The 26,895-nt window shown below is 41.5% G+C and overlaps 1 protein-coding gene across 5 annotated transcripts in view; it reads left to right on the forward strand.

Moving 5' to 3' along the window:
* SNTG1 (syntrophin gamma 1) overlaps positions 1 to 26,895 on the forward strand; it is a 316,811-nt gene that overhangs the window by 74,441 nt on the left and 215,475 nt on the right. The window lies entirely within an intron of this gene.

The raw sequence follows: 26,895 nt of genomic DNA on the forward strand, positions 1-26,895 counted from the left end.
CTTTTCAATAAGTCATTGCTCTGCCAGAGAATGTTATTTATTACCTACTTAGAATTTCCCAACATCAGGTATTGTGTGTGTTCACTTCACATTATGCAGAGCCCACTCTACAGGATTTCAAAGTATCGTACCCTGCAAACCCCGACTGCAGCCCGGGACAGGTCAGATGTTATAAATGACGAGAGGGGCAAAGGCAGTTGTAAAGGGGGTGATGGAACTTCATTTAGGGTGGCTATTCCTAGCTTCCACACACCTTCTGAAATCACAGGAGAGGATAAGTGAGGAGGACAAATGCTACACTTGGTCTACAGCACACACTCTACCCGCATCGCCTGCTCACAAGCCACATGTCTCAGCGTGCACCGTTGATGGGTTTCTTATAGTCTCTGCCCTGACCTGTAGACTTTCACTTGTGCCCCCACTTGTCTGTCCACATGTCAAGCCAGACTGGCTTCCCGTTGGAATGGAAAGCAGCCTCATGAGCAGGAGCGCACTGGACAGCCGTGGTGGGGGCTGCCTTTCCAGCCGGGCCCCCTGGCCCCCGAACGGCACTTGCTGCCCTGCCCACCAGGCTAAGGAGGTCTCAGCCTTCCTGCGCATTTTCCTTCTAATCGCCAAAACAGGTTATTCTAATACAAACACGTAATATCTGAACTGGTAACTTTGAAGCTATTGCTGCTTTTCTGTGCTGTGAAGGTGTTTGAGACCTTTGACCTTGTCCTTTGATTCTTCTCTCCCTGCTGTGCCCCCTCTTTGTGTTAAATGTCACATCTGCTCACAGGAAGTAACTTCCGTTGGTCCATTTGCCTCCAGACTTGTTATTCAAATCCCCAGCCCTTTCAGGCATATTTGTGATGTTAGAACCACTGGCTTCACTAGTAAAACATCTCTGCTTCTAGTTGTAGAAGTAGACTGTATATGTATATGTATATGTAGACCGTATTGTCTATCATGGAAAAAATGACACAATTGTCGAATGCAAAGACGCTTGGTCTTGAGTCCAAGACTGGCTTCATATTCAAGCAGCTTTCTTCATGCTTTCTAACTTGGGTCTGCACTCCACCAGCCTAGCGTACAAGGGCATCTGATGGCCCTGCAGCCGGTGGGAGGTGTGTCTCCAGCCCTGGTGTCTGGGGACCCTGATCTCTGGTGTGGAAACCAGCATGCTGACTTCCATTACGGTTTTTGCTTATTTTTATTTCCATGAGAGTTTGAAGGAAAAAACTCCAGTTTCTCTTTGTGACTCCAGGATCTGCTATCATGCCAACATGTACAGGGTCCCAATAAATATTTCAGAAAAATTAATAAGTTGATGACAGCATTTCTGGAGTTGCATTCTGTGTCTTTCAAAGACATCCTCCCATAGATAAAATTCGGCTACATTAGGGTAAATTCCTCTGATTACTCTCCTTTTCAGCTCCCAGTCAGTATGGGTGGATTTCTGGTAGCTCGTGGCATTGCTTTCCTTCATGGACAGATTTTAATCTAGGCTGCTTTAGTCTTGAGAATCCCATCTCTCCCTTATCTGGAAAATTCAGTCGAGAGAAAGTTGGATAATTCTGGCCGCTGAAGACCTATTGGCAGCCTCTCAGGGCTTAAAACACAGTATGTTTATGCATCTGTGTCTGGCTGTGAAGAAGATTCACAGGAAAGTCTTAAGATCACCGTGAGATACTCTTGGTGATAAAGGAAACAATGAAAAGTTCTAAAATAAAGTCTCATACATGTTATCACTTTAAATGCTGAGAGTGGTACCGTAGCTGCAGGTCAGAACTAGAGGAACCCTGGAATGTGGCAGCTAAACTGATGAGGCTGTGATGCTCTCCTGTGAGTGTGGACCCAGTTCTCCTACTTCCCAGCGCCACTTGGCCCTCCTGCTTTCTGCACTGCAGCTGCCTTCCTTGCTTGCAGGCTGGAGTAGTCCTGGCGATGGCCACCCCGTGCCCAGGTGGCAAAGCCTCTGCTGCAGTCGGTGCCTCGTCTCCTAACGCCCCTGAGGGCTCCCCTCTGCTGTGTACGAGGGCCCATCGGTAGCACGGCCTCTGCCATTCCCACAGAGCAGGAGTCATCAAAGTCCAGCTGGTCCAGCCTCGTTGGTTTCCTGAGCAGACTCAGAGATGCTGGTACCAAGCGGAAGTGCAGGGGTCCAAGCTCACTGGGCAAACACTGACCTTGAAACAGGGGCAGGGCTGGCTTCATGGGAGGGGGAACCACCGTGCACTCACGGCACCAACAGCGCAGCCGCCACCTGTATAATCTGCATTACAATTCCCTCTGTGCTGCAAAGTTCCACAGGATTTGACAGATGCACCCTGTCAGGCAGTCACCACTATAGTATCAGAGAGGACTTTCACCACCTGAAAATACTCCCTGTGCTTCACCTACTCAGCTCTCCTCTCCTCCTTCTAAACTTCTGGAAACCCCTGATTTTTAATCATTTCTACAGTTTTGCCTTTTCCCAAACGTCCAGTGTTTAAGCCTTTTCACCTGGCTTCTTTCACTGAACGATACGTATTTAAGATTCATCATGTCTTTTTGTGGCTTGATAGGTGATTTTTTTTAAGCTGAGTCATATTCCACTCTATAGATGTACGTTTATTCCTTCGTCTGTTTGTTTATTCACTCACCTAAGAAGGAAATTATGAAGAAAGCTATTATAAACATTCAGGTGCAGGTTTGATACATTTTTGAACCATTTGGTTGAATACCTGCTAGTGCCACAGCTGCACCCATGGTAAGAATATAGACGGTTTTGTAAGAAGCTGTAAAACTGTCGTCCGGCTCCGGCCGACAGTGAGGGGGGCGCCAGGTCTTCTGCAACCTCGCCAGCAACTGGCGGCGTCAGCTGTGACATTTTATGTTGATTTTTAATATTAAACGTTTATAGTATCTTTGTAAAATTAGGAACCCAAACATTTACAAGGCACTTTAAAATATACTCTCGGAGTCAGTAGAGATGTTTTCTCACAAAATAAAAGTTTATTCACACCCTGCCAGGCAAACACACATTCTGAGCAATACTTGGTAGGGGGGACACTGACTTTAAAAGAGTTAAAAGCAGAAAATTTAAGTAGTTAGAATTTATGCAAAAGTTCTGTGAGGGGGAGGCTAAGACGCCGGGAGAGACTGAGTGAGACTTTCCGCCTGCCCCCTCCTTCCTCCCTCTCTTTACACACGCACGCACGCACACACGCACACACGCACGCTGAGAGCCTTAAGGGGATTTTAGGTGGTTGCCTAACATGGAAGTTTCGGAGCTAATAAATTGGAAAATGCAGTTTAAAACAAGACGAATGAATGCACAAATGAACAGATACAGCACGGAGCCTCTTCAAATCATAGTATATACTTTGCCAATGTTTATTCCACATCCTCCTCCCCTTCTCTGCAAAGTGCAGCCATACCACTGGACATTTCTTACTTCTTGAAATTCCAATTGTTCATAAAGTCTATAACCGCCACTCTTTCTCTCGTTTCACCCATTTTCTGGTGTTTATTTTTGTTGCTGCTATCTGGATCTAGTTTTGTTTCGTCCTTAAATCTCATCTTTCTTCAATGCTGTGAACTCTGTGTGGTACTAATTATTCAAGGGAGTCCTCTTCCCTCTGGTAAAAGCCTTCTTACCACGTAAGACCCCAACACAAATCCCGCCATCTTGCACAAAGTTTTCAGGTGTCCTAATCCTAATTAAGTACATTTTTCTATATACTTACATGGTAACATTTTAGATTATGTTTGTCCGTTTTCCCTAACCAGAGTGTGAAATCTTAGAGAGAAAGGCTTGCATTTGCTTTATTTCTGATAGTCCTTGTTGAGTCCTAGTTATCTGATGTGTGAGCCCTGGGTCTCCAGGCTAATGCTGCTGGGGGTGGCCGCCCTGGACCAGGTGTCCAGTGAACTTACGCTGCCTCAGACCTATGTCCCTATACCTGCTCCAGCCTCCACACCCATTTCTTTGCCCCTTGCACCCCTGAGATATTGCATCCGGTTCTTTGAACCTGATCCTTGTGTTTGGTTTTCCTAATGGACTTTAACATAAATGTGACCCCTGGTCCTTTTAGTTATCTCAGTATAATTCTATCATCCGCCTTTGCACAAACTAAAGCTCCAGGAACCACTACCTGGCTAGCATTTTCCTGCTCCACCTCCACAGAGCAGCAGAGAGCACTCAGCAGGTGCGTAAGGCGCTATTTACGCAGTGTACGTTCTCATTATGTGTTGAATTGAATTGAGCTGAACTGGTATTTACAACATCACTGCTTCAACAAGTCACCATCTTGGGTATTTAACGAAGAAAATAACGCTAGTACGATGGACAATGGTTAATAGCTTTCTTATTCCTTTTTTACACTTTATTTTTTAATGTGGTTGCTAATATGCGTATAAAAATGTTAAAGGTAAGGAAATGATGCGAAATTTCATCTGTAAGAACGGCGCTACACACAGCATCCCTGTCTGTGCCGGGGCTCCAAGCGCTGGCTGATCTGTCACATCACGCGGTGCTGGCGGAGCAGCCGGCGTCACCGCCTGGAGCCGGTGCTGAGCCTGCTCTGCTTCTGAGTCCAACTCAACACTAGCAGCTTTCTACCCACATTAGGCACATGTTCATTCCAGAACCCAAAGGCGGCCCAGCAGAAATAGTTCGAGGGGCTGGAAGCAACAACCTGTCCTTTACTGTGAAAGGGGCTGTTGACAGTCTCCACCCACCTGGACCCTAGAAACTTGGGAGGAACATACGGAATCCAGCACGGATAAGATGGGTTTGCGGGTGAAATTAATAGAGTGGACATACCTGCTCACTGCTAGCCTATGGCTTCGTTGTGTTTTCTAAAATACCCTTAGATGTCATAGGTCAATCAGTGTCTCTCAAAATAAGACCACACACTAGAATCACCGGGATGGCTGGTCACAACTCAGGTCTCTGGGCTCCTGGCCCAGAGTTTCTGATTCAGTAAGTGTGAGCTGGAGCCTGAGAATTCACACTTCTCAGAGTTCCCGGGTGCTGCTGAAGCAGGGAGCACACTTTGAGAGCCGCTAGAGACTGAGACGGGTGACTTACGTTGCACAGCAAGGTATAAGTTGACCGTGCTGCGATTTGTCGACTGATAGCGGTCTGCTTCTTCCTGCGTTTGTTCTGTGGGTAAGGGGAGCTGACAGCAGTCACACTCCAGGCTACTAGGCGCTCTAAGGCCCTGCCCGAACGCCTGCATGTGACATTTACACAGCAGAACCGAACGCTCAGTACATTTCAGGAGAGATTCCATTTTAGTATGAATATTGAATATGCTATGCACAAAATATAGTATCTTTACAAAAAACATAAAAATAAAAAGAGAAAAGATTTCAAACTGATGTCAGTAGCAGACCTAAGAACTGAGGTTCTTTGAATCTTAATTCTAAATTCTTTCCTGAGTTAAGTTCTAATCTAGGCTAATTCTCCTCTAGAGAACATTTGAATGAAGATTATTTTGTGAATAATGGGCAGCATTTGGTTACGTTATGAGCATTTTCTATTTTTAAGATTAAATGATCCGTAACAGTTATTTGACAGCTTTCGTACATTCGTTCATCAATTCAACAAGCGTGTATCGAGTACCCGCTACATACCATGGGTGTGGTTAAGGTATAGATCTGCCTCGGTGGTGCCCGCAGCCCAGTGATCTGTAACTGGGTCTTTACAGGGGAAGGCCACGCTTTCTGCTTCTCATTCTCCCCCGAACAATTTTATATGTCACCGCATAAGATGATGCGTGTGGTGCACGATTCAGCTGTTAACTGCGTTTATAGCCATCACCTTCCTTGATGGGGGGGGCGGGCAGTCAGAACAAAACTAGTAAAACTCATGTTTCTTGTTTTCTGCCCTTCAAATTACAATTCAGTTGATTTTTATTCAGTGTGTCATATTAAAAAATAAAGTAAAGGAATATTTGGGATTGTCTCCAAAAGGTATATTTCTGTGTCACAAACTCAGGTGGCTGCTGAAGCAACCAGGCCGCTCTGCTAAGTTAAGGGACAGTTGTGCGCGATGAAAATTAAGCGCTTACTGATCGCAGTCGCTGTTGACAGCTGTGGTGGTGTCAGTCGGGGGGCGCCCGTTCCCGGTCTGTTGGAGACGCGTAGCGCCAGTTGAACTGTTTCTCTTGAGGAAAGACATAAAGCCTTGGCTATACCTAAGTAATACGTCATAATTCAAATGGATGTTCTCTTCTGTTTGTAAACCTCAGAAAGGTATGGTCACAGCAGGTTTTCTTCTTAGTTTTTCCCTGATATTTGCCCGTGTCTTTATTTTGAGGGTGTATTCTTTCAATAAATCTTCGGCACCCTCTTGCAGATGTGTAAGCATGTTAACACATCCTAGCGACACAGACGGCTGAGCCTGCCCATGTCACACATCATCGGGCTGGTCCTTTGGGGCAAGATCTGTTAGCACGTCAGCACCCCAGGCCACGTGAGGGGCGGCCACCTGCTCACTTCTGCTGTAGAGGAAGCCAGGTGGCCGGAGTGTCTGTAGGAAAAAGGTGGAGCGACAAGATAATGAGTGAATTGGGCTGAGGTCGAATAGTGCAATTACATTACAAACGGCCTTTCATTGCCCACAAGCCATGCTGGGTTAGAGGACTTTCTAGATAAGCAGTTTGTTATTTTTTTCTTTTACTGCTCTTTTTGCAGATTTTACCAGTTCAGAATTTTTCTGTTTTCATCTGTCTTGCCATATGTCGTAAATACTCATTCTTTTTTAAAGCTGGCAGGTTTACGGGACTTTGTGTCAAAAACATTAGGCTGTTTTTTTAATATTAGGCTGTGATTTTCCAAGAAACAAAAGGCTCAGAGAGGTGTCAAACTGCCTGCATTAAATGTAGCTGTTTGGTGATGGTAAGAAGACCAAAATTCTACTCTAAAAATTGTATTTATTCTCATTTTGTTTCATCAGAATCAACATTGTAAGACAAGGGAGAGCAACGCTTTGCAAATTTTTATTAATTTTGAAACATCGAGTTCTTGGCCCTGGTTGTTCCCATGCGCCAGGTGAATGGGCCATTATTCAGTTCGTTCCCCAGAGGGCAATTTGAAAGAGTTTGGCAAACCACTTACTTCGCTGTCTTTGGTTAATTAACTGCAAATTGTTTTGAAAACCCCATGCGTTTAACACAGAACTATGAGGGGAACCCATTCTAGAGATGAGACCAGTGACACCAATTACTGTTAAATGTTTGTCCTCAATAAATTCGTAGAGGATGACAGGGCAATAAAGGGCGGGGTCTGCACGTCCCGCTGCACCCACTCACCTCGCGGTGCGGCTCGCTGAGAGCGGGCGGCCCAGGCCGGCCGTGGATGTCCTGGCGGAAGTGCCGGGCTGCCTGGCACTCGCTCTGAGCGGAGCAGAAAATAGCAGCGAAAGGTTTTTGTGTCTGATTAGTTTTTTGGTTTTGTTGTTTGAAGAACAAAACCAGAAGCACTTTGTTGTCCTCAGGTTCTACTGGCCCGGGGGGTGGGGACCTCGGCTCAGCTCTCCTGTTCTCTGATTGGGAAAAATGCACTTCTGTTCTTCGGGCCTCAGTCATTACATCTGTGCGACAAGGAGCTTGGCCCCAGTCCACTGTGACATTCTAATCACACTTTTCCTAAGGATTAAGGCGGCAAGCCTGCGGGCATAGGCATAGGATTATTTTTGAGAATACAAATAAATTTGAAAAATACAAAGTTAATCATGCCTTTCTCCTACAGTGTGCTCATTTGTTTTATTTATCATATTAACAAAAGAGCTAAATCTGTATGATATTTCAAATACCTATAAATAGATCAAGTAAGCAATGATTGTAGTATTTGTCCATTAATTTTAAAGCAAAGCTTCATTTTTAACATTGAAAAAAATACTAAAATGTGATTCTACTTAGAAGACTTTCCTTGTGGCTTAGGTTCACCTTTTGATCAAGGAGTTAGAAGACATACCTATAGTTTATGTTGAGGTGGAAACATATTTCACTCCATGAGCCAAAATTTGTTAGAATCTTTCAGCAAAGAAAGGGTACCAGTGACTGACTTGTTGTTTTAAATTTGGACAATATATTTAATTAAAGTCTGTTTTTAGAGAATCACCTCATTATGTTCTGCTTTTACTCTTGCCCTTAAAATGTTTCATTGCATAGCTTTTAATGTTAAATTCGTTGCATGAATTGAAGTGATGAACCAAAAGCTGTATTGTGACTATTATTTATGTGATTCAAAAGAAAATGTTATTTTTTTCAATGGTGAAAAACTTGATGCTTTTGACTTTAAAATATTATTTATTTATAAAATGTGCATCCAATTCCAATTTGATAAGTTCTTCAAGATATGAAAGATGGTGTACCAAAGTGGATACATTTTAGTTTAGGTTTTAGAAAAAATTGGATTCAGCGTGCAAAGACAAAGAAATGTAAGTATATGTGTATCTTTGATTTGAGTTTCTTTATTAATTTATATAACCCTCCTATTAACAGAAAGTTTTGTCTGCTGTCATGACAGCAAAATTTGTCTATAATTTTATTTTTGGACTTTGTTGTAGTTACCTATTGCTGTGTATTAAATTAGCGCAAACTTAACATCTCACAATAACTTGTATTTATGGTCCCCAAGTGTCTGTGGGTCAGGAATCGGAGCGCAGCCTTCTGGGCCCTCTGCAGGGTGTTCTCGAGGTGTCATCCTAGGCGTCGGCCAGGGCTGGCGTCTCATCTAAAGTTCTCAATGCTGTTTCTGATCCTATTTGTTTGAGTTATTCACTCTGGACCTCTCTCTTTGATCCAACTAGATAAGAAGGAATCCATTAATTTAAACCACTTAAAACCACATAAGAAAGAAAGATAAAGAGAATTCATTACAGTGCATGAGTCTGATATAGGAAGTGTTCTGAAAGACCCTAGAGGTGTCCCCAGGATTACAGAGAGCTGCAGACACAGCAACTGTTCAAGGAACACAACAAACAGCAAAGTGTGAGAAATAACCCACATGTTTATTGGTGGGGGGATTTCTTTCGTTGCATAACTTTGAAAATGTTTTCAGCTCTAATAATTGTGGAGTTGAGACCAACAGATTTCAGCGTAGTCAGAAGGTAAAGTCATTTTCAGGGTCTTCAGAAAACACACGCTCTAAAGCCATCACCTAGCCTTGACATTGCCAGCCCTCCTGGTCAAGCAAGAGGACCCGCTCCTAGAAGGTTCGGTTCAGACTCGTGCGGGGTTTCTAACCCGGACAGTCATTTGTGATGGTAATAAAGACAGCTCCCTCCACCAGGATCATGGCTGTGATCTCCTCAGCAGCTTTCTGGGGAGCCTGTCTTAGCTCTGCTTACCGCAGCTACTTACCCTCGGAGCCGTCGTGTGTGTGCAGGATCGAAGATGCTTTGGCTGGCTGAGCGTTTCTGCCTCTGTAAATGCACGCCGCTGTAATTTTGAACCCAAGCAGTCGCTCTCTTTTCTCACTCTACCGCATTTAAAGAATAAAAGTAACAAGGGGTAACACTGGAAGCTGGAGGATGGAGAAAATTTAGTAGTGGTAGCGAGATGCTGAGGAACAGTAAACTTAGTTGTTTGAAAAAATGAAAAAGGGTTTAGAGTGATGGATGGTGACAGTGCAACACCCTGGTCTCCTGTGGTCTGATGAATAACCGTCATGGCCGCCCAACACATTCACCAGGGCCGGAAGGGAGGGGAAGGTCGCCACAGCACCCTGGTGACCCACGTCCTCCGAGATTCGCCATGCTGCGAGATTAACCTTCGGAGTCACACTTGTGCGTTCGGAATACATTGAATCTGGATCAGGTAGTTTTTAATCATATCCTTGAAGAATCTAAATTCCATAAAAACTTTATTTCAGAACAAGGTCAGATCCCACCATATTAGGGAAATGGTCTAGTCATTTTTTAAGAGTATTTACAGATATTTAGTAAAATGTCAACTCCCTCATAGTGTGTTAACATTGCTTACGATTTTCTTCAGAATTCTGTTTTCTCATTGATCTTTAGCAGCCCAGAGTGTCACTTAAATGACTGCAGACAAACATCAGATTGTAAGAATGTGTCTGTGTAAGACAAGGTCATGTCCTTGTTCAGATCTAGGATGGGCCTTGTCCAGCATGAAACCTGTAGTACTGCGTGTGGGTGCGCGCGTGTGTGTGGGGGGGTGCGCGTGTGTGTCCATATGCCAGTGTACTCAGAGTTATTTACAGGCGATCGGAGGACAAGGAGCAGATGATGGTGGTGTGAGCTTACTAGTCACGTTGGGAAGTAACTTGACAACTTAAGGAGGGATATTCTATTTGCTGCCGTTAAAAGATGAGCGGAAACATGTTAAATATGTTAAGAATTTATAGGATCAAAAAATTGATTCCGTTCGGGCAGCGCCAAACCTGAGGTGGGTAGGAGCCCTCCACCCATAGGCGCTGGGAAAGCAGCAGCAAAAGTGGAGTGAGGAAATCATGAGATCAGCTGCGTAAGCCGTTGCCTTGTTTGGAAAAGCCTATGGCCGTTTCTGATTGGTTATCCGTAGGTTTTGATTTCTTAACCTTGACGCGTTTCAGGCTGAGGTTTTGGTGTGCTGAGGTAGGCTGCTGAGGCACTAAAGCCACCTCAGTCGGGTGGCTCCCTTGTTTAATTAACTTTTCTCATTTTAGGGCTATAGCTTTTCCTGCCCATAACTCAGTAACTTCAGTGAGAGGGACTGTTGATCATTCATTATTTTGAGCAGGGCAGACATGAAAACATGTTTTATAGTAAATAAGTGGTTTACGGAAAGAATCTTGAGCATTGGGAAGAGGAAGAAAAAAGAGAAAAGAAATCTATAGATTCATACATTAATTATTGTAGAAAATCTTGCCTTCAAATAAAATCTGTCTTAATGTTTTATGAAAAGGTCATGTTTAGTCATGCTTTTCTTCTATATTATATTATATTTTCATTACTATATTATAATATTATTTCTACATCAGGAAGGAGAACAGATATAAAGAAGATAAGAAATAAATAGACTGAGGGCAAAGAAATTAAAATAAATGATATTGTTTTATACAAACTGCAAGTGGGTATGAACTGCTCTAACAATTAACAGTTTAATAAATAGCAGAATGATATAAATCAGAATTTTAAAAATAAATAAACTAAACTCAAAATGGATTAAAGACCTAAATGTAAGACCAGACACTATCAAAGTCTTAGAGGAAAACATAGGCAGAACACTGTATGACATAAATCACAGCAAGATCCTTTTTGACCCACCTCCTAGAGAAGTGGAAAAAAACCAAAAATAACCAAATGGGACCTAATGAAACTTAAAAGCTTTTGCACAGCAAAGGAAACCATAAACAAGACCAAAAGACAACCCTCAGAATGGGAGAAACTATTTGCTAATGAAGCAACTGACAAAGGATTAATCTCCAAACTTTACAAGCAGCTCATGCAGCTCAATATCAAAAAAACAAACAACCCAATCCAAAAATGGGCAGAAGACCTAAATAGACATTTCTCCAAAGAAGATATACAGATTGCCAACAAACACAGGAAAGAATGCTCTACATCGCTAATCATTAGAGAAATGCAAATCAAAACTACAATGAAGTATCACCTCACACCAGTCGGAATGGCCATCATCAAAAAAGCTACAAACAATAAATGCTGGAGAGGGTGTGGAGAAAAGGGAACCCTCTTGCACTGTTGGTGGGAATGTAAATTGATAACAGCCACTATGGAGGACAGTATGAAGGTTCCTTAAAAAACTAAAACTAGAACTACAGCAATCCCACTACTGGGCATATACCCTGAGAAAACCATAATTCAAAAAGAGTCATGTACTGCAATGTCCATTGCAGCTCTATTTACGATAGCCAGGATTTGGAGGCAACCTAAGGGTTCATCGACAGATGAATGGATAAAGATGTGGCACATATATACAATGGAATGTTAGCCATAAAAGGAAACGAAATTGAGTCATTTGTAGTGAGGTGGATGGACCTAGAGTCTGTCATACAGAGTGAAGTAACTCAGAAAGAGAAAAACAAATACCATATGCTAACATACGTATATGGAATCTAAAAAAAAAAAAAAGAAAAAAAAAAGGTTCTGTCAAACCTAGGGGCAGGACAGGAATAAATACGCAGAAATACTAGAGAATGGACTTGAGGACACGGGGAGGGGGAAGGGTAAGCTGGGACAAAGTGAGAGAGTGGCAGGGACATATACACACTACCGAATGTAAAATAGATAGCTAGTGGGAAGCAGCCGCACAGCACAGGGAGATCAGCTTGGTGCTTTGTGACCACCTAGGGGGGTGGGAGGGAGGGAGATGCAAGAGGGAAGAGATATGGGGATATATGTATATGTACAGCTGATTCACTTTGTTATGAATCAGAAACTACACAACATTGTAAAGCAATTACACTCCAATAAAGATGTTAAAAATAAATAAATAAATAACTTAGCAGTTAAATGCTTTCTTCACCAGAGAACTTGCTATAAGCCTTTTAAGTTTCCCTGAGGCACTATGGTATGTTCCTGTATAGACCTTTAACTATTTGAACAAAGATAATAACATCCAGAAGGATCGAAAAATATAATTAAATATTAGATGTCAATTAAAATTAATACAAATAAATTGCACTATTACTGATATTCTATAAATGCTCTCAGAAATGAGGAGAAAAATCCTCAGAAATGTGTCTGAAGAGGATCTTGGTTATATAAATATATGTGTAGAATTGGAATAATTGCTTCCCTGCAGAAATAATAGTTTTAGGTTCTAGAGAGAATTTAATTGCATGTGTAAAAAGGCAAGTTTGGGCTTCCCTGGTGGCGCAGTGGTTGAGAGTCCGCCTGCCGACGCAGGGGACGCGGGTTCGTGCCCCGGTCCGGGAAGATCCCACGTGCCGCGGAGCGGCTGGTCCCGTGAGCCGTGGCCGCTGAGCCTGTGCGTCCAGAGCCTGTGCTCCGCGACGGGAGAGGCCACAGCAGTGAGAGGCCCGCGTACCGCAAAAAAAAAAAAAAAAGGCAAGTTTCCCTAAACTCATGGCTTTGTTTTAAGATAACGTTAATGTAGTTCTCAGGCAACAGAGCCTCTGCAGGGGTTCTTGGTCCATATTTGCGTTTGAATAAGCAGAGCCCCCTAAGAGAACAGGCACTTACACACCGTGTTCTCATTGCCTGCTGTAAAAGTTACTCTGAGGTGAGGGGAAACATGCTTGCATCCTGAGGAGAGCGTTATATCTCTTTTGTGTTTCTTTCTTGTTAGCTTTTTTTTAAAGAAAGCTCTGAAGGGGGCTTCCCTGGTGGCGCAGTGGTTGAGAGTCCGCCTGCAGATGCAGGAGACACGGGTTCGTGCCCTGGTCCGGGAGGATCCCACATGCCGCGGAGCAACTAAGCCCGTGAGCCATGGCCGCTGGGCCTGCGCGTCCGGAGCCTGTGCTCCGCAACGGGAGAGGCCACAACAGTGAGAGGCCCGCGTACCGCAAAAAAAAAAAAAAAAGAAAGCTCTGAAGAGTGAAAGATGTCTCAACTTGAATAGGTTTCTCTCTAGAATATCCATCCAGAGCTATCACCTTAGTATGAAGTGACATTTTTACAATTCACTCTTCTGGTTAATTTCTTTTTCTAGTGGAAGAATGTTTTTAATTGACATATAACGTTGTGTAAGTTTAAGGTGAACAAGGTGATGATTTGATAGATTTATAGATGATCACCAAGGTAGGGTAAGCTCATACCCATCACGTCACTTAATTATTTCTTTTTTGTGCTGAGAACTTTTAAGGTCTACTCTCTTGCACCCTTGCAGTATACTGCACAGCACTGCTAGCTATAAACAGTAGTGTGCATTAATTAGACCCCGAGAGATCAGTCATCTGCTAAACTTCGATCCACACTCCCTCGATCCCCACAACCCCCAGCCCCTGGTAACCACCATTCCACTCTGTCTCTATGAGTTTGGCTTTTTCAGATTCCATGTATAAGTGAAAACATACAGCATTTCTTTCTCCGACTGACGTCACAGCATAGTGACCTCATGGAACATCCATGTTGTTGCAAATGGCGGATTTCCCTATTTCTCGTGGCTTAATAATAGTTCACTGCATATATAAAAAATCTTCTTTATTCATCCATTTATGGACACTTAGGAGGGTTCCCTATCATGGTTATTGTGTATAATGCTTCAATAAATATGGGGTATCCTGTTATCCTGTTTACATTTCATTTGGATACACACCTCAAAGTGGGATTGCTGGATCATATTGTAGTTCAATTTTTATTTAAAAATTAAAATTTTTAATTTTTACCCTCCCTTTATTTTCCATAGTGACTGAACTAATTTACATTCCCACCAACAATCAACAATGTTTCCCCTGTCTCTGTACTCTCTCACACACTGCTTATCTCTTGTCTTTTTTATAATAGCAATTCCAACCGGTGTGAGGTGATATCTCATTGTGGTTGTGATTTGCACTTATCTGATCATTAGTGATGTAATTACTATTGTGTAAGGACTTACTAATGCCATTTTATTAATTATTTTCAGAATATTTTGTAGTATAAATTGTTCCTTTTTTTCTTCTTATGATGCCTCCCTTTGTGAGTTGGTGATTTTCCACAACCGAATTGCAATTAGCTGTAATTAAAAATGCGTTAACATATTGAGTAATAACTAGATGGATATAGATGGATAGAAAAATAGGTATAGAGATAGATAGATATGGTATAGAGATAGATGATAGAGATAGATAAATAGATATAGATGAATAGATAGATAGCAAGAGGTAGATCTTGATATATGTAGAGATAGATAAGTCATATGTATGTATACGGTTATAGGTACATCTGTGTTTTATATATATGTACATGTGTTTATATATATGGTTGTATATATAGTGTGTATTATATATAGTTATATATAAATAACAAGCTTTTTGCTAAAGTAGGCTTTCTGTCAATTTCTAATCTTTAAGAAAATAAACTTAGTAGCACAGTAGAATCTCTGTCTCTATCTGCCACTTATATATGCAACAAGCATTTTCACATCTACTTGCCAGATATAACACCCCCAAAACTTTTCCCTTTCCTCTTTGTGCTCTTCTACATTGAATAAAAAAGCCAAAGACATTCTTGAATAAAAAAGCCAAAGACGTTCTCGTACAAATAATTGAAAACAGATAAAGGTTACATTCTTCAACCAGCCAGACTTGGATAAGGCAGAGAAGAGACACAGCTCTGATAAGGAAAAGATAGCTTGAAGGTTGCTTCTAGAAATGTTCTAAGTTGGCCCGTTACCAATCACGACAAGTTTGTTCTTTAACATTGTGCATTTCAGTTTTTATAAACTGTTCTATAAAAAACTGCCATTCAGTTTTCATAAGAACCTCATACCCTCAGTAATTCTAAGAACGTTGTATAGATAAACAACTAGATCTCCAGCAAAACAGCAAATCAAGTTTCTACCCTGGCCTTCTGACTACTATCTCAGTACTTTTTCTTTGACACTTGGTCAAAGACTCTTGCGGATATTGGTCAAGTCAGGTGAGGTGTTCTAAGATTTTACAGAAGTAATTTACTAGTACAATCCCACCAACTACAGCATCAGAAATAATAAGGACATTAGAATTTTTTGTATTGAGCTCATGGAACTCCTAAAATGAACTCCAGTTAATCACCTTCATATATTTTGGTGGATAAAGATCTGTAAGCAAATTACTGATATTAAAATTTTATCTCAAGATGTAAGTGAACTACACTTTTCGTTAAAATTGATGTTTTAATAACATGTTTTTTGTTGGTAAATTCTGAGCTTTTAGGAAGAATCTACTTGCTTCCTCTACATATGCTTCTGGTTATCATTGGGTTTATTATCTGATTTACATCTTTTCATTACACCTTTTCTAGTATGGATTTTTGAAATTTAATAATGTGATAATTTAAAATCTGCAGGGAGCATGTGGATAACAGCTGTTTATTCAGTGGAACCATGAGAGGCGAATGGGTGACGTAGGGAACATTGTTTTCTAACTGTAATTTGACTTATTGAAATTCTCTTTCGGGGAATGCAAATCATCTTAACTGAATTACTTTTCTGACTCTTCCAATACCGTGGAAAAAATGTGGAAGACAGATAGTATTTAATTTACTTCAAATTGAATGTCAGTGTGTTTTTATCATTTAGAGAAATTTAGATATGTACTTTCAATAAATTATATGCATTGTACCTGTAACATAAATCATAATAAGTGAAAAAGAAAAATTCCAAATCCAAGAATTTATCCCCTATATGAGAATATCTTTAGAACTTTTACCTAGGATCCCATTTCCTTTATCCTAAGGTTTGCATATACATAATTAGGTTTTGTATTGCCAGATAACTCTCCAGAATGGTGAACCAGACTCTTACTGTGGAGAAAAAATATTCCACTTCATTATGTGCTATTATCTTTATTGCTTTTTCTCCCATATTAAGGTTTTCAGTACATCTCATTTAAAACTTTGAATATCAAGTTATGTGGGGACACGGTGTTTTTTCCCGTAGTTGTAGCACCTTTCCTATTACTATCTGCTCTACAATAAGTTTTTCTGATTGATTTTGGTGGCATCTTGATTTATATATTTAGTTGCAACTCATAAATTGGTGCATCTTAAATCTCCTCATTGCGTTCCTTTGGTGTCCAGAGCCGTACCAGCACCACTGTGTTTATTTCTTTGGCTTTGCGTTGTTTCTGTGCACTTGCTTTCTGTTCAGGACGAGCCCCGCGTCCGACGGCAGCCCACCCCACCCGGCCCGGTGGTCAGCTCTCCTGTTTGCTGCCCCCGCACCGGGCAAGTCCTTGTGTCAGTAACTGACTTCAGACCATTAGAAAGGAGCAGCATCTCCAGGGTAAACCTGCAGGCTCTGCAGGTGGGGAGGGGAAAGCATGCAGTCGGGCAGCTTGTCCTGCCAGCAGTTGTTTTTCCATGTCCTGAGCTGCGACGGATTATTTCTCTGGACCTGGGATGGCCAGTAATTTTACAGGACAGTACAGGACAAGTGGAACTGAATTAGAGACCTTCTCCAGCCTCAGTGTCTTCTTCAGGCGGCAGCCCAGCCACTCTGGTTCTGCAGCCCCTGCGTCCTCTTGCTTCAGTGTTTCAGAAGGTCAGTGTGGTGTAGTCCCAGCCCTGCTAGCTTACTTTCCTGCCAGATAGATATTACGGAAGTGTTGATAATAGAGAAGGAGACAGAATTATCGCCAGAAATATTAATATCATCAGCAAAGTATAGTAAAGCATCCATTTCTTCCTTTATGTCATATTTTCTTTTCACTAACAATGTGAAGCTTCTAGAACTTTTATTGAATACTTTGAGAACACAGCAAAAACAGCTATTAATGCTGCAATTCAGGGGATCAAAGTGTTCTTCTACCACCCCTTACTTTCCCCACAGCCCAAGTTATTATGACCTTGGATTTTCCGGTATCATAGTCATGATGAGGGGGGTCACATCTGTCAGCAGAAATTGCTTCACAAGGGTGTGTCAGTTTCTGCTTTACAACAAAGTGACTCAGCTGTACATATACATATGTCCCCATATCCCCTCCCTCTGGCGTCTCCCTCCCACCCTCCCTATCCCACTCCTCTAGGTGGTCACAGAGCACCGAGCTGATCTCCCTGTGCTGTGCGGCTGCTTCCCACTAGCTAGCTATTTTACGTTTGGTGGTGTATATATGTCCCTGCCACTCTCTCACTTCGTCCCAGCTTACCCTTCCCCCTCCCCGTGTCCTCAAGTCCATGCTCTAGTAGGTCTGTGTCTTTATTCCCGTCCTACCCCTAGTCTCTTCATGACATTTTTTTTTCTTAGATTCCATATATATGTGTTAGCATACAGCATTTGTTTTTCTCCTTCTGACTTACTTCACTCTGTATGACAGACTCCAGGTCCATCCACCTGACTAGAAATAACTCAGGAGCCTGTTTTTTAAATAGCAGTGTTGAGGCTGTTTAATATATGGTTTGACTCTGTGTGCAGGAAGTCATGCAGTAAAGATTGAAATATATACTTCTTGCTTGGACATCCCTAATGGTTCTTAGGACCAGAGAGAGAGGGTCATTACAGGCAGGGTTAATGCAGAACTTCACTGTAGTGCTTTCTCATGCACTTTGGTGGATTTTAAAAAGCACATGTGTTTGTAATAAAACCTGCTTATATTTGTAGTGAAGAATGATATAATACTTCAAGTTTAAAAAATAAATTATAAAAGGAATACAGAATGACTAAACGTAGGTAGGCAATGTCAGTGCAATTCTTGGAGCAAATACATAATATTTAAACCTAATAATTCTGTTCTTATTGATGAGCTCTGTAAAGGGCATCCCTGCCTTAGAGACCTTTCAGTTTTATAAGGTCATGGAAAATACATAATGATTTTCCCTGAAAAAAATTGTAGTGGATACATTTTTGTACATAGACACAGAATTTAATCTAAACTTAACAATTGACTAATGTATTAGACCAAGAACAGGATGTTTAATTACCTCAAGTTTGGGTGGCTGATAGCCCAGCCGTCTATGTGGTGAACCTCAAAGTATATCTTCAAGTAAGATTTACTTTCTTCAAGTGAAGAGCTTTTAATTTCTTTCTATTTTAACTTATCCCCATTATACCTAGATCTGACTAGACATCTTTTTGTTGTCCAACAAATGTGGCACTGAAATGAATAAAGTCAATCCTGGATTATCTGGGAATAAATTGTGCTCACAGTGGATTATCCTGACAGTGTTTTTTCTGCCTTTTCCCTGCCAGCCAGTTTTTTTCTGGCCTAGATATCTTACAAGGAAACTGCAAGTACATCCCTGTAAAGATTGCCTTAGGAATGGTATAAATGTGAAAATCAATCTGTGGAAAATCAGTCTAACCCGAAAAACAAATACAAACAAGGTGACGATAGCCCCCTCCTTGCTAAGCAGAGTTGTGGCCATGATAAAATAACAGGGTGATTCCCACCATTTGATTTGTGACGCTCAACGATTTCTTCAGTAACTCAGAGGAGTATTGTCATAATCCCAACAATTGCTTGAAAAGGGTTAGTTATTAGTTTCACGGTACTTCAATTCTTGGAAGCAGCAGGATGAGAATGAACCAGATTAGAAGCTAGTACTCATTGTACTTAGTCACTAGTTAGCTTTTCTCTTAGCCAAGTCATGGATCTTTCCAGACGCTATGTGCCCTGTAAAGACCCCTGTGATGACTGAAATCCATGCATTGATGCTCTGTGATCGCTTCTTTCTAAAAGTCTAGTATTTTAGAATCAATGTTGTTTAACAATGAGTGCAGAAATAGGGTATGAACAAAATCAGACCCCAAACATGTAACGTAATGCAATCAGGACAAAGTACTTTGTCTTAGGCTATGCACAGTGGATTTTTACAAATTATTATGACATGGTGATATTCAGATAAATTTCATATCTAAGGAGGATATAACACCAGGGGGGAATATAAGAAATCGATTTGACTCAATAAGAAGATGTTTAAATAATGCATTTTTACTCTGTACCATATGCATACTCCATAATGATGTAAATTATTACTGCTGATATTTGAACTGATTTTGATAAGACCTTTGTTATCCAAGAAATATTATATTTCATTTTCTCTTTTGTGCCATGCCCTGTGCTAACCCTTGACGTGTTTTCTCTTTTCATTGTGACAGCATCACTACGTAGCCAGAGGTCTTGTACTTCATTGCACCAGTTAGGTGACAAAGCCATCAGACTCAGAGCTAGAATTGCAAGCCAAGCAGTTGTTTTTTGTTTTTTGTTTTTAAATATTTATTTATTTATTTAGGCTGCGCTGGGTCTTATTTGCGGCATGTACACTTCTTAGTTGCGGCATGCATGTGGGATCTAGTTCCCCGACCAGGGATTGAACCGGGCCCCCTGCATTGGGAGTGCAGAGTCTTACCCACTGGACCACCAGGGAAGTCCCCAAGCCAAGCAGTTTGATTTCAGAACTGCTCTGTCTTAATACTTCTCAATTAAGACAATTCTAAGAAAGATGAAATAATTATCAACAAATGAGTCTCTGGTGAGATTCTACTTCCAATTCTTTTTAAAAGGGAGATAACAAATATTTTTTTAAAGTGTTTTAGTTTTATACAAAATGCTGCAGTTGCAAATATAAAATTATTTTGTTTTAATGGGCCAAAAAGTTCTACATGCTACATAGTGTCAGACACCCAGTCTCAAAATTTATTTTCCTGTCATTCTGTCTCTTGAATTCCTAGAATATGAGTTAACCTCTGTGAACAAGATCAACAAGGCTTCTCTCAAGATGCTCACATTTCAAAAGGACACATGGAAAATTAACAAATAAAAAATAAATGTCAGAGTGGATATGTGTACTGTGATAAACTCCTGAATTTCTTCAGGGATTTCGATAATTTTTAATGAATATAAATGGATTATACAATCCAAACAACTATGAAAGAGTCCAGAAATGTTATCTTTCACTTACAAGTGGTAGTTTTTTTTCTCATTCTCTTCATCACCACATTTATTTATACAAACTCAGTAATTTCTAGAACATTATATCTTTTAACTTCCATTGTGATCATAAAGAAAGCCATTCAAAACAAAGCAGCTCTGTTGCCTGGGCAACACTTCTCTTCCAGTATTCATCCGGTTCCAGATAAGGGACCATTTTAACCATCAGTAAAGATATGCAGATTATATCCCCTAATGAATGATAGGTATTCTATTCAACCTGAGTGATGAAAGTCACTTGTAGGAGAACTACGTCTCTATAGAATGATTAGAACTTAGTGCTGGGCTGCAGGATTACATGGGGGCGGTAACATAATCACTCCATTCCCATTGGGCATTCATTGGCAAACGTTCTCTGAGCACGTAAGTGATGTGTGATATAGAAATAAATACACGTGCCCTCCTCTCCGAGAATTCATGGGCAGGTGGGAGAGACAAATGAGGACAGAAAGCTAATACTTCACCATGAGAAAAATGGAAGTACTCTGTTTTCCCATTACACGGTGCCACAGTGGTACGAGATGGTTCGCCCATCTCTGCCGTGTTGTCGCTGCACGGAGTAGCGGAATCATCCAGGTTCTCAACACGCTGTGGAATGGAGCAGGCCGGATGCGGTTTGTCCGCAAGGCCCCGTGACTGGCCGGAATGCAAAAGGACCGTTTACTTCCTTGGAGCAGCTGTGTTTTAAGGTCAAGCTGACCAATTTGAATAGAAATTTTAGTTGGAAGGTTCTCTGAACTGTTCGGTCAGAGAACGCGTCACGCGGCTCCAGCCCGGGCCAGGCTGCCTGCGCGACGGGGAACGACTTCCCAGTGATGCGTCCACGCATCAGCGCCATCTGGAAACATCTTCTCTCCGCTAAACGACTTACCGTTTATTGCCTGTGCTGGTCATGTAGCCCGGCCGCACATTCCATCGTGTCTTTGTGCGGTGCACGTGTGACACCTTCCCTGTCGAGGCGCAGACCTGAGCATCTTCACGTGTGCAGCACGACCAAGGGGCTCCTCACGCGAGGAGGACGCTCGGTAGACGTTTCTGGAAGGGAATAGACCATCCTGAGTGCACGTGCGTGCGCGTGTGTGTGTGCGAGCAGCTTAAAGGAACAGGGATTTCTCAGTGAAGAGTTCTGTGTAAGCATTTCTTTCAAACGGGCCCGTTTTACGGAATTACTTTCTCACGACTGAATGTTGAGCAGCAAAACAAACCCGAAGGGAACGGAAGGAGGGTGGGTGGGCTCACTTACGAATTACGTCGGCTGTGGCACAGCGCGCAGCCCTTTGGCGGGCAGGCCAGGAAGGAGCTTTGGCGTCAGTATGAATATTTATGAGTCGATCTGACTCATAAATATCTAAAGTGTTTTGCCATAGAACTTCTGGAAGAATGAAATATGATTTCATTTTCAGTTACAGCATTAGAAAAGCCCAAATTTCACCTTCTCTTTATTTTTACATAGACCAGAAAAGCTGAGATTGCTTTGTTTGTTTGGGTTTTTTTCACAATTTTGTAAAGATCATCATAGGGCAGATGATATATTCCTCATGGAAACTACATTATAACTGGAAGTTAACTGAGCGCCATTAATATACCGTGAAAGCAAAGACGTGTTCAATACTGTAAAATAGTTCTCTAGTTATTTACAAGAAAAATGTATGCAAGAATTGGCATAGATATATCATATATGTGATGTACGCTGCTTAAGAGAGGGATTCATGGTACACCCATAGACACCTGAACGCACAGGTCTGCTGTAACTGAGGTTGCTTTGAACTGGATTGTTTGGAGTGGAGGGAGGTGTGAGTTTTGTGTTTTGTGGGGACCAGGAAGATCGGGGTCAAGAGTGCGTCTCCTGTGCCGCCTTCTACTGTTGTGTTGTCTGCTCCTGAGGATTTCCTCAGTGTTATTTGTGCAAAGAGAGTGGCTTGACCTGATTCAATATTAATGTATATCTCTACTAACAGTGTGATTTGGGGCCAGGAGACCTTTTTCATTTGTCCACCCTAGTCTTTGACACTTAGAACATAGAATGAGAAGTGCAAAGCAAACGGATAGTAGCGACGTAAACAAGTCAGGAGTCAGGCGGTTTCCTGACAAAGCTGAGGGACAGTAGGAAAGTGACATCGCAGGAGCGAGGGGAGCTCACTGCCCGACTCACAGCCGCCTGTGCGTCTCAGGGAGACCTTGTCCAACTTCACCTGTGGCGCTTCCAGCGGCTGTGATGCTGCAGGGAAAACAGACAAACCAAACCAAACCTGTGTGTGTCTCCCATTCACGGCAGTTGGAGTGCGGTTGTTGGATCTGCTCTGTCTATGCCCCGACCGCCGGACGTCTCTTCCTGCACCACCTGCTGGGGGAGCCCCTGTCTGGGGGGACCTGTGTTTCAAGGCAGGACCAACCAGGTTTGTCTCAACTAAAACACAACACGTGCACATCAAAGAGAAAAACAGAATAATCAGCCTAGAATTTTGGAGGATGGTATTCTTCAGGAGATTTGCAGGTGTAATTTTTTATATAAAAATTACTATATTCTCTTTTTTGCTTAACAACACTTAAAAATAATGTTAGATACAGAACTTGACAGATACATTGGGCTCTATTTAACTAAATACTCTTTTTTATCATCGATCCTTTTATAGATGACCTTATCTGCAAAGCAGAAATAGAGACACAGATGTAGAGAACAAATGTTTGGATACCAAGGGGGAAAGGGGTGGGGTGGAGGAGCAGGGAGACCGCGGTGGACACGTACACACTGTTGATGCTGTGTATAAAATGGGCGGCTGGTGGGAACATTCTGTGTAGCACAGGGAACTCACTCACCTAGTGCTCTGCGCTGGCCTGAACGGGAGGGAAGTCCCCAAGGGAGGGCTTATCTGTATGCGTATGGCTGAGTCATTTTGCTGTGCAGTGGAGGCTAACACGACATTGTAAAGCAACCATACTGCAATAAAAAATAATTTTACAAAAATAAGTAAAACTGATACTTTTCTATAGCTCTCAGATATTACCGCATGTTACAGATGAATGGGCGTTTTCATGTTTTATTATAATGAACAGGGTCATATTGCAAGATACTTTAATGTTTCTGTGAGAGGTGAAGCTATGTTTGTGTATATTTTACATATGTGTATCAATATAGGAAACACTTTAATATTGGATACCACTGGTTGAAGGATGGACAAGAGGCACAGAGAGACATAATTTTTTTCCTTTCCTCTATATGCTTTAATTTGCCACTATAATTAAATCAAAATAAGCCATATAAAGGGCATTGTATGACATATCACGGTCTGAACAGGGCTCATTATTTTTCATTTTTATCTGCATTGACACTTGAGAGCAAGATAATTAAATGTGTCATGTTACGAAACAGTCAGTAAGAAGAACAAAAATTTGTACCTAAAGATGGCAGTTCATTATCGTATTATATTATTTAACTAAGGATTAGGGTTGTTCTGAGTATATTCCTGCTGGAACGTGTCATCATCCATAATCGGCAAAGTTTAAGTGCTGATGTCCTAAAATTCTATAGTTGATGCTCCAGGTGGCAACGACGAGGATCACTGAGACTCATAAAGTAGGAGATCAAGGGCAGATCTGTGTTTAAAACCAACTTGGCAAGTGCTATCAGTCCAGATAAAAACTTGTAATCCAAATAACCGATTGCGTCTAAGCCTTCGCATTCAAGAGTCTCAGGAGGCAAAGGCATATCTTCTTAGACTCAAAATGCAACAGTGTTCAAACATTCTGGAGAGTTTTTAGGAGGAGATTGTGAGTTTAATTACATTTTCCTGGGTTACTGTTAATATAGTATTTGCCACAGAGTGATAAGAATCAGCACAATAAAGTTCTTAAGAGTAATATCCAGTTTAGTCGCAAAGTTAGGTTAGTCATCAGGGTTTTTCCCCTTTATTTATTTTTAACATCTTTATTGGAGTATAATTGCCTTACAATGGTGTGTTAGTTTCTGCTTTATAACAAAGTGAGTCAGCTGTATGTATACATATATCCCCATGTCTTCTCTCTCTTGCGTCTCCCTCCCTCCCTCCCTATCCCACCCCTCTAGGTGGTCACAAGCACCGAGCTGATCTCCCTGTGCTGTGCGGCTGCTTCCCACTAGCTCTCTATTTTACATTCGGTAGCGTATCTATGTCCCTGCCACTCTCTCACTTCGTCCCAGCTTACCCTTCCCCCTCCCCGTGTCCTCAAGTCCATTCTCTATGTCTGCGTCTTTATTCCTGTCCTGCCCCTAGGTTCTTCAAAACCTAGATATATTGATTTAGTAATAGTAAAACTTCGTCACGCTGTGAATGTTTACGCATTTAAATGTTAACTAAACTAAGTAGTGCTAGTATATTGATATTGTAACTCATTTCATATTGCTGACGTATAATCGTATATAGGAAAGTCCAATAAAAGTCACATTAGCCTGTGATGAGAGTTCCATTAGTAAAATAGTAGACCTCCTTTCAGTTACTGGGAAGATAGTCCAGAGGGCTAAGGAATTTTACATCTACTGTATGTCAAAACCAGTTTTTAAAATAGTACTCCCCATCTTGGCAGTGAAATCCAGTTGCCCAGTTATATTGCTGTTCAGCACCTTTGTAAGAGGTGGTGATTATGTAGGAATGTTCTCATCTCATTCCATAGAATGGCAAGGGGCCAACAGCAGATTTGGTAGAAACAAGTTGAGTGGGAGCCCACAAAGCCAGCTCTGTTTACGATTTAGCTCTAGTATCTAGGAGCGACTTAACGCTATTAAAACCTATTACATTAAATACCCTTTTGTATTCTACAAAGTATTGTTTTCACATTTAATAAAAATATTCTTATCGTGACAACTCTACACATTCTGCGACTAAGAAAGGTTACCTGGCTTCCGAAGGACCCTGACGGTGACGGGGAAGCGATGCAAACTTGTTCTGATTTCCAGCTCTGCGCTGCCACCACATCAGCAGGCTGAGGAGGAAGAGCAGGTGCATCTGAGGACGAGGAAGAGACTGGAGGCTGAATTCATTCTGGGCCGTGGAAAAAAGAGGGCGCGTCAGCTCAGCTTGGGGGCTTTGATTCCTTTTCTTAACTTTATTAATTCTCCTCCAGGAATAAAATCAAACACAACAAAAATACCACATCACCTCACACTTTGAGATAGGAGAGCTTCCTATGTGTTTCAACTTCTGAGATATGATTTCATCATGAACTAATGACTTTTGGGTATTTGGATTTTCTCCTTTTTTCATAATAGTTAAAACTCAGACTCCCAATACAAAAGCTGTTTTATAAAATGAGAGCAATGTTTTCTGTTGAGCCACGGGAACAGCACACTTAGTAGCATCCCCTATGGCATAGAAAGAGTTGAAAGAAGGTTGTAGGAAATTACAGGATTAAAGGCATGAAAGAACGTATAGCATTGCTTGCTGTGCTTGGCTTCTAAATACCCTTCAACCAGCCTACATGTTTAAGAAAAAAAAATGTTTTAAGTTCACAGAAAAAAGGATTCATTCATATTTGACTGCATTAGATTCCGCTATATAAGAATACTCATTACTGGTCGTTATATATTGATACCTATTTAATGCTCACTACTACCTCTGTTACATATTATTAAGGGAAAAAAAAGCTATTCATCTTCAGAGGTATAAGAACGTATGAAGTACATTGATTACATAGTTCCTATGCTTTCTTTCTAGTAGAGGGAATCACAGCGAAGGTTTCAATTAAACAAATGCCATTATGCTTAAAATAATACTTTATCATCATAATAATGTGTTTCAGTTATGGGAATTTTAAAGACACTGGAGCACAGAGGATAAAATAGAACCACAATCAGAGTTCATATTCCAGCAATGTGGCAAACTAATTACCTAAATAAACTTTGTGATACATTGTATTAAAAATTTAATACAAATATGCTCTCTATGTGCCGGAGTTGAGTTGGCAAGAAAGTGGCAGAAGTCCTTAGAGATGGAAATAACAAATTGGAAGCGTAATAAAGCACCAAAGCTGGGCTGGCCTGAGAGCATTCTTGATCCTGCATGACCTGAATCCCTCCATTTTAATGGGGTTCATGAGGAAGGAAGGAGGCAAAGCTTCCATCCTGCACAAGGTGGAAAATCATGGGAATCCCTCACTAAAACAGGCTCCAAAAGGTGCTTTTCTCAAGGAACGGGCTGGTAATGTAGAGCCCTCACACGGTAAGGCAGAGGGTGGACCTTACTGCTCCTGTGGAGGGACAGCAGCTTTAGCAAGGAGTCTCCAATGACAGTCTGGTCCAACCTGTATTTTACCCCAGAATCAACTCCACTGCTGGGGACCCCCAAAGACATAAGGCTGAAACTTACTTTAAGAAGGTCCCAGTTGGTGACCCTCCCAGGTACCTGACAG

The sequence above is a fragment of the Kogia breviceps genome, chromosome 17, assembly GCF_026419965.1.
Source record: "Kogia breviceps isolate mKogBre1 chromosome 17, mKogBre1 haplotype 1, whole genome shotgun sequence".
In the NCBI taxonomy this organism is placed as follows: domain Eukaryota; kingdom Metazoa; phylum Chordata; class Mammalia; order Artiodactyla; family Physeteridae; genus Kogia; species Kogia breviceps.